This window comes from Sinohyriopsis cumingii, chromosome 12 (assembly GCF_028554795.1).
Source record: "Sinohyriopsis cumingii isolate HCF-2022 chromosome 12, ASM2855479v2, whole genome shotgun sequence".
Lineage (NCBI taxonomy): Eukaryota > Metazoa > Mollusca > Bivalvia > Unionida > Unionidae > Sinohyriopsis > Sinohyriopsis cumingii.
Genome location: NC_142972.1, coordinates 44108106 through 44122028, shown reverse-complemented (window position 1 = coordinate 44122028; position 13923 = coordinate 44108106). Strand labels below are relative to the sequence as shown.

The following is a 13923-nucleotide window of genomic DNA, read 5'->3' as shown; positions in this document are numbered from 1 at the left end:
CTCAAGGCCAAAGTCATCATGTATATAGTGTACCACTGTAAAGTCTTCTACGCTCGTTTCGAAGATGTTATTCAACCCAGGCTACCTAGTCAATGTGAAGTGATCATGGACCATCACCAAGATTACGGACACAGATATCTGGAAGAGTAGAATTTATGTGGAAAGGCAGGTGTGTCTGAAGGGAGTATTGGTATATGGCTCAGCAGTGTGAGAAAAGAGAAGAAGAAAAGTGAATCTGTGTGTTTGTGCATGTATATGTATATCTTCTTCACTACTTTATCTAAGAGGATAGTAGTGTGTCTATAAACACTTCCTTACCCTTGTGTGTCATAGTGTGTGTGTGCGTGTGTGTGTGTGAAAGTGCTTGTCTATTTCATTCACCTTCTTCTACATTCTAACTTTTTGTGAGATGTTAGGGTGCTTGTAATATAAAAGGGGGTGTCACCTCAGTGTGTGTCATTGGACCACTTTAAAGTTGGATTTTTTGTATGACCCAATATCAGAATTACCGTGTAAGTAGTATGGACCGAAGTTAATTCCAGTATTACCCCCAATACCAAATCTTAACTGCCTACCAATGCGTTATGAGCCCAATACTTGGTGTGTATATAAATACCATTGGTATTTGAAGTTGAGTAAAAGTGATACAAGACTGAAACTATACTAGAATTTAATCATGTCCATGTTACAACCTTTGATTAAGAAAGAGAAACAGATTTTCGAGGACAAACGTTAACAAGCTTAATAATTGTATTAGTATTGAACAATAATCAAAGTTTCAAATTCGAAACATTTTCATACAACAAATTTTTTTTTTCTCATGTGGCTCATCCATACCAGTTGAATCCTTGATCACTTCAGGAGCATTATTTGCTGACAGGTGCCATTTGCAAAATTTAGTGTTTGAAAGGAGCCAGAAGTAAAATTAGAAACATTCGCATAAAAAACGTATTGACCATGTTAAAACCAAATTATCAAACATTGATTCAAAATGCATTTCGGTTGCGTTTCATTAAATTCCCAACAATCTTGCGAGATTTGCATGAACTGCTTTGCGTACACCTGTCTGACATCTCAACGGTATCCTGAAACGAACCAGAGCTGGATTAATATTCGACTTGCTGCTTTAGTGTATGAAAACTCTTATTGTTATGCACTCGATATTAAACTGAAAATATAGCACAGTTCGACTCTTAAGATAGTAAACTGAAAATATAGCACAGTTCGACTCTTAAGATAGTAAACTGAAAATATAGCACAGTTCGTCTCTGAAGATAGTAAACTGAAAATATAGCACAGTTCGTCTCTGAAGATAGTAAACTGAAAATATAGCACAGTTCGACTCTGAAGATAGTAAACTGAAAATATAGCACAGTTCGTCTCTGAAGATAGTAAACTGAAAATATAGCACAGTTCGACTCTGAAGATAGTAAACTGAAAATATAGCACAGTTCGTCTCTTAAGATAGTAAACTGAAAATATAGCACAGTTCGACTCTTAAGATAGTAAACTGAAAATATAGCACAGTTCGACTCTTAAGATAGTAAACTGAAAATATAGCACAGTTCGACTCTTAAGATAGTAAACTGAAAATATAGCACAGTTCGTCTCTGAAGATAGTAAACTGAAAATATAGCACAGTTCGACTCTTAAGATAGTAAACTGAAAATATAGCACAGTTCGACTCTGAAGATAGTAAACTGAAAATATAGCACAGTTCGACTCTGAAGATATTAAACTGAAAATATAGCACATTTTGACTCTGACTATTATGAATTGAAATATGGCACAGTTCGACTCTGAAGATATTAAACTGAAAATATAGCACATTTTGACTCTGACTATTATGAATTGAAATATGGCACAGTTCGACTCTGAATATATTAAACTGAAAATATAGCACAGTTCGACTCTGAATATAGTGTATTGAAATATGGCACAGTTCGACTCTGAATATAGTGTATTGAAATATGGCACAGTTCGACTCTGAATATAGTGTATTGAAATATGGCACAGTTCGACTCTGAATATAATGTATTGAAATATCACACAATTTGTCTCAGAATATAATGGATTGAAATATGGCACAATTTGACACAGAAAATAATGGATTGAAATATGGCACAATTTGACACAGAAGATAATGGATTGAATGAAATATGGCATAATTTGACACAGAAGATAATGGATTGAAATATGGCACAATTTGACACAGAAGATAATGGATTGAAATATAACACAGTCTGACTCTACATTTTCATATATATCTCTTAGTGACAAGAGTGATTTTCATGCTTGTTAGAGATTTTTAAAAATAAATAAGCATATTGAGTACGGATTACAACTTTCTAAAAACATATATTTTTTAATTACTGCAAGATAAATCTAAAAGTAACAAAGGGAGCTGGAAAGTATTTTGTCCCCTGTTTCTCGATATATATATATACATGCACACACACACACACACACACACATATATATATATATATATATATATATATATATATATATATATATATATATATATATATATATATATATGTCAATTTTAATTTTGTCAGATATGTCACCAACAGATACGTTACCATGACTATTCAGCTCCATCCATTTGTCTCTTGAGACAAAGGAGCCGTGAGAAACTTGTATGAAAACAGTGATGGATGGATTGAAGGACTTACCGACATGGACTGTCACGAAATATTCGCAATAGTGCCTTTACAACAAAAATCCACGTAAGTATGATGAGTACCATGAAAATTATGTTATGAACTGGGTGAAAGAAAGTTTTGAACATTCTTGATGCTCCTTTGTTATAATGTTGTTATGCATATAAAAAGTATTGCTTTATAGATGATGGTATATATTCCATTTTAGATGATGGTATATATTCCTTATTAGATGATGGTACATATTCCATCAAGTTCCCTGCAGATATTACATTCTTGGACTGGATCTAATTTTATAAATTCTCTTTCAGCTATTTTTGTCTACCTCACTTTCTTAAAACGCGGGATATATCAGTCACTTTTCCAATAACGGTGGCGGCAATGGCGGCGTCATAAACACCACACGGTATTGGTTCAAGCCTTTTATTTGCATACATTTCGTTAACTCCTAACTAGATTTTTATCATACTTGGCATTAACCATTATGTAGCTAAAACAATTCATTCCGAGACATGCTCGATGTCCCTTTTAATCTTATGGGCAATGGAATACAAAACTTTAGCAAGGTTTTGGTTAAGAATTTTTTCCTCCGCTGATATTTACTTAAACACTTGATGGATTATATTTCTACTTGTGACAAATCGTCATGAAGACAGCTCATTCAGTGACATTCATGCCCATTCATCTGACCTTTGTGTCCAGGTCATGGAAATATTTCATGGATTTTCTTCATATTAGTTATCTAAGACAATAAATTCCACAACACACACTCTCATTTTTGTTTCCTTAGGGTCAGGGTCAAGCTCGTGGATTTTAGTCGTACTTTGGATGATCATTATGAAGCTAAGACAATTCATTTTGCATATTGCTTGTTGCCCCCACCCCTTTTACTGTTGGGCCAATATAACACCAATTTAAGCAATGCTTTGATCGTAGGCTCATCATGCAGGCACTGGCCTTATTGTACAACATTTTATATATTTGCCTATAAATTATTGACGTAATTTCCTTTTGGTTAGGAAATTCATCTTAAAAACATGCACTATCGTTGGGCTTCCGATATTTTACGTGGCGTTCTTTTCTGCATACTAAGTCATAAACGTCGCACCTAGGGGCACCTCTAAACATGTTTTGGCCTACATCCGTAAAATCAATTATCTGACCACTACATGTTGCACCCGTCCCCCCCCCCAATCTTGCGTGCACCCATGTACTGTGTGGTTTACACAAAGTGCAACATGACTAATAGAAAACATACATTGCGCTCAGACAGAAAGATATTGTACAATGCCATAAGCAGTTTAACTGCGGAATGAATAACAGTGAATCACGTAAGTCTCTGCATTTGTTTAAAAGAGAAACCCGAGTTTATGTTTTTCAATTTAAAAAGTAACGTAATTACTGAAACCTTGCAAACTTTTGTTTTGAAACAGACTGTTGGCATGGAAACTCGAACTTCTGGTATGATAAGTGTTCCCTTAGAAGTTATATGCGATCTTTCCCTCTTGGTGAGCGTAACACGTCTTTTGTTTGTAGAAAGGGGAGTAAGATTGAATAATTTGTTTGATTTTATCCAAAAGAAACGCTATAAGGAAGATATTACATGCATACGTTATTCAAACGTTGATCTTGAATGAAAACCAAAAACAAAGGTACTAGCATGGGTTTCATTTGTTAGCCCTACTGGTCATTGAATAGACGAGCTTGTGGGATCATCTTTCGTTCGTCGTAACTCTGTCCATCCATCCGTTAGCACAATTTTGTTATTACTACTTCTTCTAACAGCTTGAAATATTGTCATGAAACGCACACCTTCATCCCATATTCTAGTTGGTCTTTCCATGAATATGGTGTTGATCTGATATCCAATATGGCCGCCAACACAGAGGACAACTTAAAAATCTTATTATCGCTCGTATCAACTAAAGATTTTCACTGAAAGAGTTCAGATGATGTCTTTTTGGTTCAGAATGAAACGAGTACAGATTAGAAATCCAATATGGCTGTCAGCGCAGCCATCTTGAAACTCTTGTTATTCCTAATTCTCCTGAATCGAAAGTCATACTGACATGATGTTTTCATCAGAAGACTTGTTATGATGTCCAGTTAGCCCTAAATGAAAATGGTTCCAATCTGATGTCTAATATGGCTGCCACAGTGACCAGATTCAAAATATTGTCATCACTATTTCTTCTGAATGAATGATCATATTAGCATGGGGTTCTGATCTTAAAAAAATTCGTTTAATGTTTTGTTAATCCTAAATTGAAATGATCCTGATCAAACGCCCAAAATGTTGCCATCTTGAAAATCTTGTTTTGGCTACTCCGCTTCAATGGAAAGTCGTGTTCATACGAGGTTTTCATCAGAAGAGTTCTAATGGTGCATGGTAGGTTCTTAATGAAAATTTCTTACCTTCAATATGGCCCCCATGGTGACTATCTTGACAATGCTGCTATCTCCACTCCTCCCCCAACGGATGGTATCGACATGGGGTTTCACCAATAGGTTTTTCGTGACACCTAGCTTGTCCTAAATGAAAATGATGTAGCTCAGACATCCAATATAGGTGTTATGACGACTTTATTACAATCTTCTTGTCACTAATTCCCCTGAATGGTTGATCATTATGATACGGGGTTTTCACCAAAAGACTTCTAATGATGCCTAAATGGATGGTCATAACAAGTTTTTTTTAATAAACAACTTCTCGTGATGTATAATTGGTCCTAATGAAGCTATTCAGACATTCAGCATCCCTGCCACAGTGGCCATCTTGAAAATCTTGCTATCACTATTTCTCTTGTATGAATAGTCATACCAGCACTATATTTTCACTGGAAGATATCTTATAATGTCTCTTAAGTTTTAAATTAAAATGGTACCGATCTGACTTCTAATATGACTTCCGCAAGGGCCATCTTGCAAATCTTGTCATTACATCACCTAGCCACTATGCTTTCACCAAAAGACTTCTTATTATATCTAGTTAGTATAAATAGAAATGGTGCGAATCTGATATCAACTATGGCACCATTGCATCTTGACAATCCTGCTATCGTTAATCCTCCAAAAGGAAAGTGTTATCAAACTCGGGTTTTCCACCAGAAGACTTCTTATGATTCATTGTTGGTCCTAGACGAAAATGGTGCAAAGATTACATCGAATATGTCCACCACATCAGCTAATTTGAATAGCGCCTTGTCACTAAATAATATTAGGGTTGGTCTATTCTTACATTTAATTCCTGGAAATTCATTGCGCCCAGTAGAGTGACAATCCCTTCGAGGAACTCTTGTTTCCAATTACCACGGGCCATCTGGCTCCTTTTTCTTTTTAGGGCTATCGGTAATACACAGTTCAGTACAGGTGGATGGGGAATGGTACTCTGATAATGATTTTTGTTATTGTTGTTGTAGGGTTTAACGCCATTTTTCAGCACAAGATAGACTATACATGGCGGCCAGTATTAATGGTGGAGGAAGAACCCGGAAAAACCCCGGAAAGAACCACCGACCCACGAGAAGCTACTGGCAAGCTTTCTCACATACCAACATTGGCCGAATCTGAGACTCGAACCCACGCAGAGGTGAGATGGCAGTGATCCGTAACGGTGAGTGCTTTAGACCACTCGGCCACTCCGGACCCCCTCTGATAATGAAGAAATGGGTATAAATTATGGTAATAGTGATGCCCCGTTTCTTTTAATGAAATATCCGGCAACATTTAGCAGTGAGTTTGTGAAAGAATAACCTATAATTTCCAAAACGTTCCATACCTTTCTGTCCACAGACTTTAATGCCGTGTACATTAATAAGGAATATATATGTAGTGAAAATGAAATGCCATTGACACTTATGAATAATCCATTTAGTGACAAGGAGAAGAGGATTTTGTATAAATTTGGAGAAATGGAAAATGAGCAGTTTTTCTTCACATACTGTTTGCAAATAAAATGGATTCTAGTCAGTCCTGAACAACCTTGACAGTGGGTCCTACATAAAGGTACGAAGGCCTGTATTGGTCATAAGCAGCATTTTATGACGAAGATAATAACACAATTCTTCATGTATTTTGGTAATAATATTAACTACTCAATGTTAAGTCAGAAACATTTTGATGCTCTCCCGAATGAGCTGTCTGGAATATTTCCATATTCGCTGCTCACATGTGTTTCTGCAGTGATGTACGTCTATCTGTTCTGCCACAAATGGTAATTCAATTTTCCATACTTTATTAATTAACGAATCTTGAGTTTAAATCTCAAACCACTTTCTTGGTATTCTATTAACGGGTTCAATGCAAAATGTTCAAAATGAAGGCATTTGATCTAATATTTCCCCTTTATGTAAACCACCAACAGTATTAAGCCGCCTCCATGTATCCTGCTATCTAAAGCTCACAATATCTTTGCGAGTGACTACACTGTATAGCGATAAAAACTAACTACCTAGTGCTCAAATCACGTAATCGCCACTAATATGTATATACATTATTTTACCCCAAAAGTCCCAACTCTTTTGACCTATACGTGGCCTGGTCGAGACATCGTAGAATCCACTGTACAAAAGCACATTGATATATGCATGTATTCAAGTAATTCTCAGCGCCACTAAGCATGTTGCGCTAAACTTTGTTTAATATTCGCCATTAGTGACCAGGGCCGACAAGGTGGGTGGGTGGCAACCGGGGATATATAGGGCCGAACAACACTTTTTAATTTTATAAAAGAAAAATTTAGTTTGAACAAGAACTAGGAGAGGCCCGGGTGTTTCTTACCCCAGGGCCCGTGATCGCTTTCTATGGCCCTGTTAGTGATAATCCTAATATCCAACAAAAACTGATAAAATACCATCTTCTAAAGGATGCAACTGGTCTTACATCTTACGTGATCAGTTTGTAATTTTGTTAAAAATTTGTCTTTTCCTACATTTGAATGACACTATTCTTTGGCGAGCAGTGACTTTAATGGAATCGCCTGTTTTTCGTTATTTTTAGATTGATACTATTAAGAATAAAGGTCCGATAATACCCAAATATATAAACTTTGGAGGATTAATATTTAGGAGCTACATGTGGTGAAAGAAGAGAGAAAACGAAGTAAAATGTAAACAAGCACATACATGTAAATCATTATATATCATGTATTTCAGGAATACTTCAGAATTCTCTTCGCTATTATCAGCACCAACCACAACTGCACTTTTTTTAAAAATATAGCTATCGGGTTAATGGTTAACGTGTGATATGAACGTTAGTCAAGGGAACGGGTTGACTGGAAGGAGACCAATATGGCAACCCCCATTATATGGTATAGTCATGTTAGCTACATGCATTGTACGCAAGGTCCAGTGTAAATGAAAATTTTAACACTCATTACATCTTGTTTATTCTTCGTGCATCACGTTAATTAAAATGCAGTAACTGAATACTATACCATGGCCTGGATCTGTTGCGCATAAATAACATGATAAAATTGCCTGTTTTAGCTAATATAAATACTCTTTCCTCTAAACAGATAATAATTTGTAACTTTCCGCTTATTACGTCTTATACAATATATCTGGCTATCCAACACACTCTGTTAAGACTATTCGCATTATCCAGGGCCGGATCAGGTTAAGTATTGTTGTTGTTTTTTGTCTCAAAAATTGCAAATGGGCCCTGACTTTCCTCAAATGGGCCCTGACTTTCCCCATATGGGCACCAAAGCAAAAAGTCTGTGTCTATTTACTCAAAGTGTGCATGCATAATACCCAATAAACGTGCGAAAAAGTATAACGATGGTAAAATTTCAAGTGACAAGTGAGTGTACGTGTGTATGTATGTGTGTGTGTACGTTTTTTTATTGCGGGGGAGGGGGGGCACCTCTATTTGGCCCTGTTACCAATAGCCCGTAAGAAGAGAATGAGCTGAAAGTTTTTACTTCAAGACTTGACAGTGCCGTCACTATCACTCCCAAGGCCCCTTAGAGGTGGGGTGGGTGGGACGCGTTAAAGAAAGTGGCCCACAATCCCAACTTTCTGCGTGTGTGTGTGTGTGTTGGGGGGGTATCTTTGAATTTTGCAGATGGACGTAAAATTTGAGGTTACGTCACTTTGGCTAGCTTGTATCTTCCCCACAGGGGCTCGTTACAAAGAAAATCAAGGGATGGGGGTTCTAACCTGTAAGAACCCCCATCCCTTGATTTTCTTTGTAACGAGCCCCTGTGATCTTCCCTGGTTAAGTGAGGGAATGCAAAAGTGTCCGTATGCAAGGTTTCATTTCCTTTCTACTCTGTACCGTGTACAGTACAAAGTGGGAGAGATTGCATTACTCATTAGAATAATTGTCAACAACAAAAACAAGGACTACATGTATGCGGGACTAATTTCTCCACGACCTTGATCTAGCACGAAAACAGACATATTATGTCGCCACTAGCTACCATACCAACCCAGTTAATTGTCACTCTAAACGCTTATGGTAATAAATACAGTATATATCGATATGAAAGTCTCCACTACCAAAACTCCCTTATACGTAATCAGGGCCGACACGGATAGGGTGGAACCGGGGATATATCATCGGGATCCGGGTCCGTACGTGGGTTCGGGCCGAACAAGAACTACGAGAATCCCGAGTGTTTCTTACTCCAGGGCCCGTGATCGCTCTCTACGGCCCTGGACGTAATGTAATTTACACACTTATAAAAAAAACAAAACAACCCTGGAGAAATGTTAAGACTTTCTCAACTGAATAAGATTCGATATTAAAAAGCAAACTATCTTAATATTTATTTATCACATACACCGTAATCATTTATGAAGAAAATCATCATTCCTAAAAGCACTAAGCTGGTAAATTATATTATCATCTGTCGGGTTATCCATTTCCCAAACATATAAATAAAAAATAAATTGTAAGCGCACTATATATAAATATGAAAATTCTTTGAAAAATGCTTTGAAATTACATCATACAGTCTAACACGCATAAGTCATAATTCTTTAGAACGTTCAAGCACTCAAATCCGGTGTCTCTAAAACACCATAATGGTATCTATACCCCTCTAAAACGCGTAAATATATCATTATTGAGCAATATCCAGAAATGCCTTGTTATATCCACTATTTTAGCGTAAAGTGGTTGGTCAATACACCATGCACTTTTGTCATAAGGCTTCAAGAGAGCAAAGACAATGAATGTTAATTCTAAATAATATAACAATATAGAGTACAGTATGGTAATTGTTAAAATGTGAACATATTTAATAAGCTACCCTTTTAAACAACTAATTTATTTATTGCAAGTTTCTAAAACTTCATTACGACATAACCAACTCTAAAACATTTAAGAACTATTTTGAAACAACTTGAAAGCATGCTAAGACGCCTTCACGCAACAGAGATCATGTAGTCATATCATCGTTGACATGGAGGTCACTGGAGAGTAACTTCAATTTAACAACGACATTGTTTAAGGAGTCAGTTTAAAGATGACTGAACATTTTTTAAAATAAGAACTATTTCATGAAAACTTCAACTGTGTATTTTTAATCAAACACACAAATATTCTTCAAGAAGATTGCACTTTCCTCTTGCGGAAAAAAAAAGTTTTCATGCACGTTTTACAATTTATGCTAAGAAAGCATTGTTTTCGCGAAGAAATCTGTCTGCCACTTACGTCATTAAATGCCCCAACAGGTTTACGGAACCCTAACTTGCTGATAAGATAAGAAGGCAGTCTAACCAGTTACCAGGTAAGATAAAAGAAGCCACATGTAGCCTACGAGCTATACCCCCAAACTCTTGCGATGCCAATGATAGATAAAGTTCATTACGTGGTGTACATGGAACATGGACCAGCTGGCAAGTCACTAACATCGGCAGGTTCAATTACAGGTTTTCTAAGGTGGATCTTATAACATAAAAGGAGTACCCCATTTTTCATGGTATATGGAGAAGTTGGAAGATAACCATTCCACTTAAAATAAAACTGAATGCCATCATATATGGTATACACTAATGGAGGGAAAACATGAAAATTGCTTTAAATTTAAAACCTCAGACCACCGTTTGCCAACTGAAACTTGAAGATGGCCAAATATTCCAAGGAATATATTATGCAACGAAAATTAGTTAGGTCATGCATTTCATTACATATTAAATTGTCCTTCTATATTGCTTAATAAAACAGTTCAAATCTAAAACAAAAATTGTATGCGTAATATGTGAATTATAACAACTAAAAAAATTGGCATGGTTTTTAAAGCTTTTATAACAAGGTGACTAATTGTGCAACAACTAACTCTTTTATCTAGAAAATCTTATTCAAAAAAGTACACTTGTAACTACACCATTTGTCGCCTGTAGAAATATGCTGTCCATGTTACAAGAGTGTTTATCTACTTTTGATTTACTTTGTACTCCTCGTTTGCCACGTTCATTATCTGAGCGGAATAGACAGTGAATTGAATGAATTGGGAAAGACAGATTTTAGAACACGTTTTTAGACGGGGTCTGGTAACATGGCCGTAGTGTCGGCATGTGCGGGCAATATCTTCCTGACCAAAAATGCATTGATCATAAAGAATGTCACTTTCTTTACGAAAGGTGCCTTTGCACGCTGATGCAAACCTTACCGGAAAAATCTTAATCATTTCATGATTAAGCTACTTTTTCTTAAAAAAAAAAAGCCAATTTTGATAAAAAATGTCACTTAATAAAAATATTCCATCACATAATGTAAACTTTTCATCATAAAAGTAAGTAATTTTGCTTTAACATTACCAATACTGTTTCTTGGAAACAGTCGCAATGGAATAAAAATGTAATTTCATAAAGAATGTAACTTTATTCCATTGGTGAAAATTGCTTGATTTTCGTGTCACGAAAATGTCCCTTTACACGTTTTGCAAACCTTTCAGAAAAATGTTAGTCCTTTTAATAAAAATTACTCTTTTCACAAAACAATTTTGGTGAAAGAGGTGCAATTTTGAAGAATATTGTGACTTTTTACACGAACCTCAAAAATGCCTTTACATATTAATGCAAAACTTTCAAGAAGAAAAAGAAAAATCGTAAATTTGTCACTATAAAATTGCTTTTGTAATGAAAAACGTGCCTAAATTTTTGACAGAACAAAGTGATATTTTTCATGAGAAAAATACAAACTTCATGAATAACGTGACTTCTCTCACGAATAAAATAGCAACATATGTGGTTTCTGTTGTAAAGAAAGAGAACGTATTAGAACAAGTATTTTTTTCCCCTGAAAAAATCTCAATTGCGTATTCGGCCGAGACACACTTTCACATTATTTTGGTACACCTTAATAGTAATAGTTAAACCTAGCAAGACCGACAAGTTTAGAGAATCGAGAAAAGCCAGAACGTTATCTAACGCTGAGCATACCCAGTCTATGAAGAGATACTATCGGCAACCTATTGTAACGAAGGCAGTCCCCTGTTTCATTGCCTCTACTCCTGCACCCCACTCCCAGGACACGCATGATTTAAAATATCAACTTAGAACCTACAGGAAAAAAACAACAACCGCAAAATCCCGCATCTTCTAGAAGAAGAAGATGAATTACGTCGACTCTAGCCTGCTACCAACGTTGAATTTGGAAGGACCGGCTAGCTCACAGGTTATGCGGACATGATGGACAACTGAGTTCGATCGCTCACTCGATTTTATGATGAAATTTGTCATATTGGTATAAACAGAACGGCTAATTGTTTTTTGTAATAACGTTTATGTAGTCTAGTCATTTGCTAGTAGAACTGTAGCCTTCAGGTGTCTTGTGCAATTTAATTTTTGTATGATTGATTGAATTGTTATATTTTACATACGGGGGATCGTGCTGTTCTATTTTATATCTCTGCTCAGATCTATATTTACTCCATCCATTAATTTCATATTTTTGATTATCCACTCGACCAGGGCAATAACACCGTGGTCGATCATCCTCTAGATAACAATAACCAACCCAGCCACCACGTAACAGAAGAATACTTGCAATTTGAATTTGAACTTATAAAAAAATAAACAACTTCTGCTTCTAAACGAAAATCTAACTCTGCAATATTGTTTTAACCGGCGATCGGGACTATTTTTTCAAGGACAAGAATTGAAAGGTGCGGCATCTGAACCAGAAATAAATGAAATGCGAAACGTTATTTGTTCTTCTTTCTATCTGAATTCTTTTCACTCAGTATTAAACCAATATAATAAATAGAATTTCAAATAGGCGATAATTTATTGAATTTATAAGACGTTGAATAATTTCCAACTTGCTCGGCAAGACTCGCAAAAGAAGGAAATTATTCAACTAGTTTTTAATAAATTCAATATTAAATGGTTATCCATATGAGATCCTCTATATCTGGAATACACTATCAATATCTTCACATGGTTTACATTACTAGATAGCGTACAACGAAGAATATTTTATTTTGCCGACACCGCATATTGCTTAGTATCCCTTAACATTAAGATATCAACATGATACATTACGCTAACCATTACAACACATTTCTTCGTTAATCTCGGTATATCTGACCTGGAAACTTAATTCAAATCTGACCTGAAAATTGTATTTAAATCTAGACACACCTGTCGGGCTTGTATCACGAAATCCTAAAATACGTTTACGGACAGAACTTGTTGGAGATTAGAGATTTCTGAGAAATCATACACTCAACGCGAAGATGTTGTTTTAAAGATCTGAATCTCTCTCTCTCTCTCTCTCTCTCTCTCTCTCTCAGGGAGGAGAATCTCTCAGAGGGAGGAGAAGAAATAAAAATACATGGAAATTGGAAAAAAATAAATTGTAAAATGGTAGGATATATAAATTAATCAAGAACAAAGTTGGCATTAGTACTCATAAAAATTATAAATGCAACATAATGTCGGATATGTATGTTGAGAAAACACGAAACATATTATCAGAGTCACTAAAAACTTTGTCACAAAAATGTTAAAGTATTGTGTGTGAACGTGCGCGCTGGCGCGTGTTCTAACACACGTCATTAAATAGAACCTCTTTGACGAATACATTTCTTCAAGGTTGTGGTTAAATGGTTGTTTCACGAATTCCGCTTTTTAGGTCAAAAGAGACATATAATTTCATTGGAATATAATTTACCTAAAGACTTAATACAATGAATGTATTAATTACATTCTTCAATGTACCAGGGGCACATAATGTTGACATTCGGCTTTCAGGGTCAATTTCGTCTGTTTCCTTTGTTTGATTTTTTTCTTTTTATTTC

General features: G+C 35.8%; 1 long non-coding RNA gene across 1 annotated transcript in view; it reads right to left on the bottom strand.

Annotated features, from left to right (window-relative positions):
- Nucleotides 1–694: 694 nt before the first annotated feature.
- The window catches only part of LOC149786355 (uncharacterized), a 44493-nt gene continuing 31264 nt past the window's right edge, over nt 695–13923 (bottom strand). Inside the window, exon 4 of the long non-coding RNA XR_016425199.1 lies at nt 695–1085. This is a non-coding gene — a long non-coding RNA (uncharacterized LOC149786355). The remainder of the gene's footprint in view (nt 1086–13923) is intronic.